Here is a 12,093-nt window from a genome sequence, read left to right as displayed (position 1 = left end):
TTTCTTATCAACTTTAATAATATTTTTTGAAATCACATGACATATATACACATCCCTATATTTCACAAACATAAGCAAATTCTGGTTTTGATTTATAAATAACAAGTCTGACATACAATTTGGAACATTTACACAGTATTTTAATGTATACTATATTATAATTGTTCGACTGGAAAAAAAAAAAAATTGTTAGATGAAAACGACAGGCTTCTCACGGAAATTCAAGGTATTTTCCAAGTTTTTTCAAAATTCAAGGCTTTTTCCCAGTTTTCACAGTTTCAGGGTTTGGTGGCCACCCTGTGGAATGCACACTATGTAAACCAGAACATATGTATGGGCATTGTACAGTTCAAAGAGTACCTCTCCCTGACATTACAGAACTGCCACCACATTGGACTGGATGATCTTGAGGTATCATACACTTTTACTACTTCCCAAGCAAACACCTAGCATAGGCAGTTACCTTAAGTTTTGGCTCTACAACCCATCGTGTGCTAACACCAGGTAGTGAGTCAGGAATTAAGAGTCCATCACAGATGTTATGTCAGGACTGTCCAGCAAACTGCGAACCAATGTCAAACAGGCACCACAATGACAGTGGGGCATATCCTTGCAATGGAGGAGATGACCATGAGTTAGCGAAGTATAGCTGATGTGGAGCTGGCCAAGGATAATGGAGTTCTTGCAAAAGGGCTGCACAGGACCTCCACAAACTTGTGGTCTCCTTTATCGTGTGTAGTTTGTTCAGCAAAGTCAGAGTACGCTATTCCATATTTCAAATCCTTTTAAGTTGACATCGTAATTTCATCAAAGGTCTGATTACAGAATACTGATCTCAAGAGGTAGCTTATTGGTAGCCAATTCAGTCAGCTTGTCAGCAGGTTTATTCCTCTGGATCACAATGTGACCTGGGGCCCAGATTAGAACCACAAAGACTCCATACTCTTCAAGAGCAAAAAGGGAATCCTGAACAGTCATGGTAACATGGGTCCATACCTTGTAAACTGCTCACAGAGTCTCCAGATGAGGGAGGAATCACCAATGAAGGAACAGATATGGTCAAGAGCACAAGAGATGGCTACCAATTCTGCAGCAAAAACATTGCAGCCTTCTGGCAAGGAGCCGATTTCATTACAGCCCACATGAACGTAAGCAAAGCCAACATGACTGACAACCATTGAGCCACCAGCATAGGCTACTTCTGAACACCAAAACATGCCGAGATTGAAGAATTGGGAGCGGAGGGCCTCAGGATGAGCTGAGTCTTTCGGACCATGTGATAGCTCAAGACAGAGTTGTGGATAGGGGTTGCACCAAGGAGATGTGCATGACTAGGCCAGGTGAAGAGGAACAGAAAAAAAAGGGACTGGATGTGGATGGCAGGGACTGTATGTGGATGGCAATCATAGTCCCCAGGCCACCATTGCAAGAGGTGAATCTCTGTATCTGGAAAAAGGAAACAGTAGTTCGGGAGGTCCGGGGAGCAATGGATATGCAACGCATAAGCTGTCACTTGGTTGGTTGTTTGAGGTTTAAGGGACCAAACAGCAAGGTCATCAGTCCCTTCTTTCAAATAGGCTCCATTCCGCTAATGGGACTTCGCAGTAAAGTCAGAAAAATAAAACGGAAAAAGGTAAAAACGTAAAAGGGCAGTCATGTTGTCATTGGTAAAAAACAAAATGAGGGAAGTCGGCAAGAGAACAAACCCAACACTATGCTTGAAGCAGCATAGGCAAGACCACCTGTAACGTAAAAGGTACAACTGCTAGAATGTAGAAAGTACGTATGGGAATAGAAAAACTCACCAAGACTTTTTTTTTAAAAAAGGGTAAAAACAGAGTAAAAGGGGAAGAAAAGAGGATTTCGGTCGGGGAGGGGAATCGGGAATCTCCGAACACCGCTTACAGTGGGAGACACCCAAACACTCACCGCCCTGCCCCAATACCAGAGAGAGATTAAAAACCTTAAAACTGAGAATAAAAACCACTTTCCCGGAGGAAACCGAGAACCAGAGAGACCATCCGGGAATCGTCAGCCAACATCAAAGGTAAAGTGTTGGGGAGCCTATACTTAGCACGCAGAGCCAAAAGAAGGGGGCATTCAACCAAAATGTGGGCTACTGACTGGAAGGCTCCACAACCACATAGTGGGGGTGGCTCATCACGCAAAAGAAAACCATGGGTCAGCCTGGTATGGCCAATGCGGAGACGACGCAGTGTGGTCGAGTCCTTTCGGGGAGGCGAAAGGAAGAACGCCACGGGCCTGGTGTCACCTTAATTGCACGAAGTTTATTAGACAGGGGAGTAGCCTCCCAAGAAGTGGCCCATGACTGTGCGAAGTGGATTTGATGTGAAGCCGTAAATCCGCTGCAGGAGGGGTTACAGAAAACAGGGGGTAAGTAACTGCTCCCCCAGCCAAACGATCAGCGAGCTCATTACCCGAGATACCCACATGGCCAGGGACCCAAAGGAAGTCAATGGAACAAGCAGCACGGTGAAGATCAGCGAGATGGTCATGGATGGCAAAGAACAAGGGATGGCGCGAAAAACACTGGTCAATAGCAAGAAGGCCACTCATCGAGTCCGTACATAACAAAACGCGGTTGTGTTGGGACTGTTTAATAAAGGTAAGGGCCTGGGAAATTGCCATCAATTCCGCAGTAAACACCCCACATGTAGGTGGCAGCAGATGATTTTCCGTTCCGACAGAGGACGTGAAGGCATACCCCACATGATCAGCAGATTTAGAGCCATCAGTGTAGAAAACAACAGCATTCCGAAACTCCCATAAAATTTGGCGGAAAAAGGAACGGAACACCACCTGGGGGATGGAATCTTTCGGACCTCGCCGGAGATCCATCCGAATTCGAGGCCGAGGAACTAACCAAGGAGGGGTAGAGGGGAGGGAGCGAGGAAGACAGGACAAAGAAGGAAGCTGAAAATCACGGCAAAGAGACGCAAGGCGCAGCCCAACCGGTAAACCCGCCCGAGGGCGGGAGTCGGGTGGGCGACATCCATGGTCTGGGAACAGGATAGAATAGGAAGGATGAGTGGGAGAGGAATGGATACTGAGTGCATGACACCAGAAGCTGGGACCGCCGAACAGAAAGAGGGGGGGGGGGATCCCAGCTTCAACCAGGAGACTATCAACAGGGCTAGTAGGGAAGGCACTGGTGGCCAAACGGATACCACGATGGTGGACTGGATCCAGCACGTGCAGTGTGGAAGGAGCAGCTGAACCATAAACTTGACAACCATAGTCCAAGCGAGACAGAACGAGAGCACGATAAAGACGGAGGAGGAGGGAACGGTCCGCACCCCAAGAGGAGTGGGCAAGGAAGCGAAGGACATTGAGTTTACGGAAACATCCTACCTTCAGGAGTCTGATATGGGGCAGCCAAGTGAGCTTGTCGTCGAAAAGAAGACCCAAGAAACGAAACTGGGACCACAGGCAATCTTTGTGCAGCGAGATAGAGCTCTGGATCAGGGTGGATCGTAGTACGGCGACAGAAGTGGACCACTCGCGATTTTAAAGGAGAGAATTGAAACCCGTGTGAGAGGGTCCATGCAGAGACACGCCGTATAGCTACCTGGAGCTGCCGTTCCGCAGATGCCATCGAGGAGGAACTAACCCAAATGCAGAAATCATCCACATACAGGGCAGGGGCGACCAAGGGACCCCTCTCGAAAGCCACACTGGTAAGGGGACAATAGATCCCGAGATTCGAGGACCCAATTGAGCCGACGGGCTACCATCTGTTCAAGTAACTTACAAACAACATTGGTCAAACTAATTGGCCAATAGCTGTCAACAGATAGTGGGTTCTTACCAGGCTTAAGGACAGGAACCACAATGCTATCCCTCCACTGAGAAGGTAAGTCACTCTGGAGCCAGATACGGTTAAACACCCGAAGAAGATGTTGCCGTTGTGGAGCACTGAGATGTTGAAGCAGTTGGTTATGAATGGAATCTGGGCCAGGGGCCGTATCATGAGAAGATAAAGCAGAAAGAAATTCCCATTCAGTAAAAGGTTCGTTGTAAGATTCTGACTCACAAGGGGTGAAACATAAGGTGGAAGCTTCAGCCCGCTGTTTTTGATGAAGGAAAGCAGCTGGATAGGAGGCTGACGCTGATGCCACTGCAAAATGGGTCGCTAGATGTTCTGCAAGAACTAATGGGTCCGTAAAAATGCCATCCGGGAGGTGAAGGCCTGCGAGGGTGGACTGCCGATGGCAACCTTGGAGAGAGCGAAGTGTAGTCCATACCCGTGACAGAGGGACAGTTAACACGGGCTTTAATATGTGCACGTTAAGAGCCTATTTTACACTACAACCTGTGTATACCAGCACTATTATTTTAGTTTTGTTGTTTTATAGTGAGTGGACTCAAAACTTGCTATTGTCATTGTTTAGACATATTATTACTTCGATGTCTTTTTTAACAAACTCCATTTCTCTTCCATTTTCGTAGCTATGGTGTGTGTGTGTGTGTGTGTGTGTGTGTGTGTGTGTGTCTCTTGGGCAATATACTTCAATATATGTGTGCAGTGGTTATGTTAGGCAATTTTATGTATTTAAATGCTGTATGTGGTAAACTGCTTGACCTGTGCATCTTCCACTACTTTCTGGGCTCTAACCAACAGCAATAAATGAAGTATTTCTTACTGGTGCAAGTTGCAGATACAGTGGACACTCAGTCTGCCAGCTGTACAACTAAAGGAACTATGTTTTCATTCTGAAAATTTTCATATTACAGCATTCTCATAGCTAAGAGTTACCTTTTTTCCTTCTGTCGATACATGTGACACTGATTGTCTGACCCTTTTTCTTGTTTAGAAGTTTTCATGAGGTTTTTTGTGTCATTTCTATTCTTCTAAGGGTTTGCTTTAATTTCTATGGTGGTAACTACAGTAACTTTAGTTGTAAATTGACTTCTGAATCTAGAATCATTGCATTTCACTTCCTTATGTTGCAGTTTACATATTTCGGCAATTCACAATCAAAATTTGGTATTTAAATCTTTTCAGAGATGGTTCCGTTATACGATCCCTGAAAACAATTTACCAGGGAATTTTCAAATTAAAACTAAATCTATCTCTCTCTCTCTCTCTCTCTCTCTCTCTCTCTCTCTCTCCCCCCCCCCTCTTAAAAAAGCCTGTATTCACTCAAATTTTAAAGTGGCAAATGTAATATGAACTGAATACACAAAATCTGCCGACAATAGTAAAATCCGCCAATACCACATGACACTTGAAAGTGTATAGGGCTTCGGAGAGACCATCTATATCCCTTGGCTTAGATTGGAACACAGAGCTCACAATTACCACAAACTTTTCAGAGTGCCCTTCTGGTTTAAGATAGTTAATAACAGATGCATAGTTACACATGGGAAAGACATTCATTGATTAGTCAGCCTTGCAATACAGGTGATTAAGCCTTAATGCTTAAGTGTACACACAGTCAGTAGTCTTTCTGGGGGAATGCAGTGGGATGCGTATCTCTTAACTTTTGTACCTGCAAAGTGGCATCTTTACAATAATGGAGAACTTAAAAGTTTACCGATGATGGATTTTTATGGACATAAATCCGATTCCTCATTTTTCATGTTGGTAATTAAACAAAGCCAGTGTAGTAAGTGGTTGGAAAAAACACACATTCAACTGTTTAGAATATTCTGATGCAGCATGCAACTATTCTCGACAACGGAGTTGCTGGAAGCCACTACTATTTTCTTCCATGAATGCACCAACACACAGGACATAGCAAACTTTGTTATTCACTTATTGCTCCCTTCTTGTTGGTTGTTTGCTCAATTGTATGGTGTGTCCTACCTTTTCTGCAAGTTATCTTACAGGTTAAGGTAAGATGAGCAGCGAAACAGCAAACTATTTTATCTGGTATCATCCATTAAGACATGCCAGTAATTCTTGTACGAATGGAGAGTCAAGAATTTTGACTCTGCCGGTGGGAGCTGCAGCATATGAAAAATTGTTGATATACAGCACTGGGCTAACCAGAGGACCAACAAAGGTTACAAGCCCATTGACAGCGATGAGGAAGAGAGTGACACTTAACACAGAACCCTCTGGAATTCTGTTCTTCTGGATCAGAGGGGTGCGGAGATCTATCCTGGAAGAGCTTGTGGGATAAAAACACGTGGATAAAAATTGGAAGGCCACCACGAAAGCCACAGTCATGGAAGGTAACTAAAATTGACAGTGCCAAGCCATGTCGTATTCCTTATATAGGCCAAAGAAGATCAAACAAGGTGTCTGCATTCACGAAAAGCCTGTCAGTCTTCTGTTTCCAATCTGAGTATATAAAATACTCAACATAATCTGAAGCTAAACATCCTCTCAAGTAATTTACAAAGTATGTTGGTCAGGTTAAACAGTCAATAGCTATCGAGAGACGTTGGGTTCCTCCCGGGCTTAAGTATGGGGATAACAATGCTGTCTTTCCTTTGCGAGGGGAAGACACCTACAAGAAAAATGTGTTTGAAGATCCAGAGTAGATGTTACCTCTGGGTAATGTCCAAATGTTGGATCATCTGGTTGTGAATTGAATCTAGGTCTGGGGCAGCATCATATGAAGAAGTAAGAGCATGCAAGAATTCAGTGAAAAGCGTCATTACAGACTTCAGCTTGGTGGGGGTTGAAAAACAGGAGGGGGCGGTTGGGCGGAGGGGGGGGGGCAGGGGGGGGGTTTGTTCAACTTATTGTTTCTGCCAGAGAAAGGGCGCCAGTATAGTAAGGTAATGCCTATGCTGTCACAAAGTGTGTTGTGAGGTTTTGCAAGGACCAATGGATCAGTACACAGAGCACCCTTTAGGATAATACCCTGGACAGTTGATTGTCACTGAGTGCCCAGAAGGCTCTGGAGCTTAGACCAACCCTGAGAGGATGAGGCATAGGTACCCATGAAGGAAACATAGCACTCCTCGATTTCCTTTTTACTCTGCTTATTAAGATACCGAGCTTTAGCATGGAGATGCTTAAAAGCAGTAAGGCTGGTCTGTAAAGGGTGTTGGTTAAATTTTTGTAGTGCCCTGTTGTGGCCATCGGCAGTCCCGTACAGCGACTGCTACGTCCGTGGTCCACCATGGTATTGGTTGATGACGACGGGGATCTGTGGATAGGGGGATAACAGCATGGAGAATAGCATCAGTGATGTTTTGCAAAACTGCATCAATGCAATCCGAGAGGTGTCCAAGTGCAGAGCTAACGTATATAAAGGCCAACTGGGGAATGTCCAATGTGGGGGCTTGCCTGCGTGGCAGCGGCAGGGGCACAATAAAATCACCGGAAAGTGATCACAAAGATCATAATGGGGTGGCCAATGTAATGAAGCTGTGAGAGCAGGGGAGGGGATCAGGAGATCGATATCAGTAAAGGTGCCATGAGTGGCACTGAAGTGGTAAGAGGACCTTCATTGAGGAGACACAAACCAGTCTCTTATAAACTGGTCAATTAGAAGACCCCGTCACACTGAAGTGGCACTCCCCTACAGGGGTAGTGTGCATTGAAATCCCTGAGGAGGAGATACGCGAGTGGAGTTGCTGTATTAATGTAGGCAGTTCAACATAAGGAAGTGGCCTACCTGGAGGGAGGTAGACATTGCAAATGGTGACTGCTGGGGTCGTTCACATTTTTACTGCTATTGCTTCCACATTGCTATGGAGGAAAATCCAGTCACTAATGACAATGGTGGGCCCTCCAGATGCTACCTCAGGGCCAGCACGGTTCTGACAGAATGCCCGATAACGACAAAATGTTGGAAAGTGGTCATCACAGAAATTCTTTTCTTGAAGAGCACGAACACAGAATAAGAGGAAACAAGCCGCTGTGTTTCCGGTAGTTGGCTGTAATATCCATTGCAATTCCACTCGATTACTGTGTGACAAGAGTACAACTTAGACATAAAGAAGCAGAGGGGAGGTCACGTCACAGCGTTAGTGGTCATTACCAAAGATGATGGGGGGTGACATCCATAAAAACTGAGGCTAATTCGGAGTGAGAAGGGGTCGAAGCCCCCTCCCCCCTTTTATATCGTATGAAGTGCCTTTGGACAGTTACAGCATGTGGTGAATGGAGGGTTGGAACAGGTCTTGCAGCAGGGCCAACTGCAAGGGAAAGACTCATGAAGTGCACGATTGGAACTGGATGGACTAGGATATTCTGTAGGTGGGGGATGAGGGTTTGGAGTGGAACACTACTTTGGGTGATGTAGGTAGATTTACTCGTAGGATATCCCTCATCTCAAGGCATGACAAGAGGTAATGAAAGACCTGGTGAATGACATGGTTGAGCTTTTCAAGGCCAGGCGTGATCAGAAGAATGTTGTCCAGAGGCTAGTTAAAGGGGTTTACTAGTGTCGGGAGGAGATAGCTTGGGAGATCTGTTCACGGATGAGATGGCTAGCATACTGCCTGTGAATAATGTCTCAGGCAAGGTTATCGGTCATTTCGACAATGATGACAGCTGTCAAAGTGGAGGTACTGTTGGTGCACTTGATGTGAACAGATGTATTTAAGGAGCCACCAGAGATGTCAAGATCAAGATCTCTGAATATGACATGTTGAGACGTTCCACGTGAGTCATAAGTTTTGATAGTAGTAACAATGATGGCTTACTCAGACCATGCTGGAAATGCTTTTCCAACTGTTTAAGGGTAACAGTGTATACGGCAGTGATATCAAGTTGACTGCATCAGAAGGTTTCCTGCAGATGGCATATAAGTATGCTTTCACAGGATGGTGATATGCAAGTACCTGTGACAGTATCACATATTTGTTTACAGATCTGCCCTTCAGAAATGAAGTAACTGTGGGTCAGGATAAGGTATAAGGTTGGCTAGGAGGACTAGGAAACAGTTGGTGGGTTTGGTATCAGTGTTCAATTGCTGCAAAGCCATGGGCATGGGGCACAACATTTGTATACAGGGTGGTCCATTGATAGTGACTGGGCCAAATATCCCACAAAATAAGCATCAAACGAAAAAACCACAAAGAACGAAATTCGTCTAGCTTGAAGGGGGAAACCAGATGGTGCTCTGTCTGGCCCGCCAGATGACACTGCCACAGGTCAAACGGATACAAACTGTGTTTTCTTAAACACGAACCCTCATTTTTTATTACATATTCATGTAGTATGTAAAGAAATATGAATGTTTTAGTTTGACCACTTTTTTCGCTTTGTGAAAGATGGCGCTGTAATAGTCACAAACGTATAAGTACACGGTATGAATATAATAGAGGGAAACATTCCACGTGGGAAAAATATATCTAAAAAGAAAGATGATGAGACTTACCAAACAAAAGCGCTGGCAGGTCGATAGACACACAAACAAACACAAACATACACACAAAATTCTAGCTTTCGCAACCAACGGTTGCCTCGTCAGGAAAGAGGGAAGGAGAGGGAAAGACAAAAGGATTTGGGTTTTAAGGGAGAGGGTAAGGAGTCATTCCAATCCCGGGAGCGGAAAGACTTACCTTAGGGGGAAAAAAGGACAGGTACACACACACACACACACACACACACACACACACACACACACACACACACACACACACACACACCCATCCATCCGCATATACACAGACACAAACAAAAATGTCTGCTTGTGTCTGTGTATATGCGGATGGATATGTGTGTGTGTGCGCGCGAGTGTATACCTGTCCTTTTTTCCCCCTAAGGTAAGTCTTTCCGCTCCCAGGATTGGAATGACTCCTTACCCTCTCCCTTAAAACCCAAATCCTTTTGTCTTTCCCTCTCCTTCCCTCTTTCCTGACGAGGCAACCGTTGGTTGCGAAAGCTAGAATTTTGTGTGTATGTTTGTGTTTGTTTGTGTGTCTATCGACCTGCCAGCGCTTTTGTTTGGTAAGTCTCATCATCTTTCTTTTTAGATATAAGTACATGGTATCACGTAACACTCTGCCGGTGTGGACAGTATTTTCTATGTGATACATTACCCGTGTTAAAATGGACCACTTACCAGTTGTGAAAAAGGTCGATATCATAGAATGATATTTTCACTCTGCAGTGGAGTGTGCGCTGATCTTCCTGGCAGATTAAAACTGTGTGCCGGACCGAGACTCCAACTCGGGACCTTTGCCTTTTGCGGGCAAATGCTCTACATTGAGCTACCCAAGCACAACTCACACCCCGTCCTTACGGCTTTACTTCAGCCTGTACCTCGTCTCCTACCTTCCAGACTTTACAGAGGCTCTCCTGCAAAACTTGCAGGAGTAGTCCTCCTGAAAGAAATGATAAGAGCACTTACCCGCGAAAGGCAAAGGTCCCGAGTTCGAGTCTCGGTCCGGCACAGTTTTAATCTGCCATGAAGTCTGAATGTCGATATCATGTTGTTGTATGGCTATTGTGATCAAAATGCCCAACGGGAGTGTGCTATGTATGCTGCTCAGTATCCTGGACATCATCATCCAAGTGTCCGGACCGTCCACCAGATAGTTACGTTATTTAAGAAAACGGGAAGTGAAACTTCCTGGCAGATTAAAACTGTGTGCCCGACCGAGACTCGAACTCGGTCGGGCACACAGTTTTAATCTGCCAGGAAGTTTCATATCAGCGTACACTCCGCTGCAGAGTGAAAATCTCAGTCTGAAAACGGGAAGTGTTCAATCACAAGTGAAACGTCAACCACAACCTGCAACAAATGATGATGCCCAAGTAGGTTTTCTAGCTGCTATCGCTGCTAATCCACACATCAGTAGCAGACGAATTGCGCGAGAATCGGGAATCTCAAAAAGTCGGTGTTGAGAATGCTACATCAACATCGATTGCACCTGTACCATATTTTCTCTGCACCAGGAATTGCATGGCGACGACTTTGAACGTAGTGTACAGTTCTGCCACTGGGCACAAGGAAAATTATGGGACGATGACAGATTTTTTGCACCCATTCTATTTAGCGACAAAGCATCATTCACCAACAGCGGTAATGTAAACCGGCATAATATGCACTATTGGGCAACGGAAAATCCACGGTGGCTGCGACAAGTGGAACATCAGCGACCTGGGTGGGTTAATGTATGGTGTGGCATTATGGGAGGAAAGATAATTGGCCCCCATTTTATCGATGGAAATCTAAATAGTGCAATGTACGCTGATTTCTTACATAATGTTCTACCGATGTTACTACAAGATGTTTCACCGCATGACAGAATGGCGATGTACTTCCAACATGATGGATGTTCGGCACATAGCTCGCGTGCGGCTGAAGCGGTCTTGAATACCGTATTTCATGACAGGTGGATTGGTCATAAAAGCACCATACCAAGGCCCGTACATTCACCGGATCTGACGTCCCCGGATTTCTTTCTATGGGAAAAGTTGAAGGATATTTGCTATCGTGATCCACCGACAATGCCTTACAACATGCGAGTGTGAATATTACGGAAGACAAACTACTCGCTGTTGAGAGGAATATCGTTACACGTATTGCCAAATGCACTGAGGATGACTGACATCATTTTGAGCATTTATTGCATGAATGTGGTATTTACAGGTAATCACGCTGTAACACCATGCATTCTCAGAAATGATAAGTTCACAAAGGTACATGTATCACACTGGAACAACCGAAATAAAATGTTCAAACGTACCTACGTTCTGTATTTTAATTTTAAAAACCAGTTACCAACTGTTCATCTAAAGTGTGACCCATATGTTTGTGACTATTACAGCACCATCTATCACAAAGTGAAAAAAATGGTCCAACTAAAACATTCATATTTCTTTACATACTACATGAATATGCAATAAAAATGGGGGTTCCTATTAAAAAAAACGCAGTTGAAATCCGTTTGACCTATGGCAGCACCATCTAGCGGGCCGACCATAGCACCATCTGGTTTCCCCCTTCAAGCAAGGAAGTTTCGTTCTTTGTAGTTTTTTCGTTGGATGCTTATTTCATGAGGTATTTGGCCCGGTCACGATCAATGGACCACCCTGTGTATAGAAGTCACATACACAGTGACCAGCAGGGCATCTGGGGTAATTGCACAGGAACTGTGGAAAGGTGGTGAAGGAAGCGAGTGGTATCTTGAATGTACGATGGGAGGTTATAAACA

At 44.9% G+C, this 12,093-nt stretch overlaps 1 protein-coding gene across 2 annotated transcripts in view; it reads right to left on the bottom strand.

Annotated features, from left to right (window-relative positions):
• LOC126091834 (ras-related protein Rab6) overlaps positions 1-12,093 on the bottom strand; it is a 74,145-nt gene that overhangs the window by 24,430 nt on the left and 37,622 nt on the right. The gene's annotated exons all lie outside the window — the stretch shown is intronic.

Source organism: Schistocerca cancellata, chromosome 1 (assembly GCF_023864275.1).
Source record: "Schistocerca cancellata isolate TAMUIC-IGC-003103 chromosome 1, iqSchCanc2.1, whole genome shotgun sequence".
Taxonomy (NCBI): Eukaryota; Metazoa; Arthropoda; class Insecta; order Orthoptera; family Acrididae; genus Schistocerca; species Schistocerca cancellata.
Note: the sequence above shows the minus strand (reverse complement) of the source record. Positions and strands in the feature narration are given on the sequence as shown.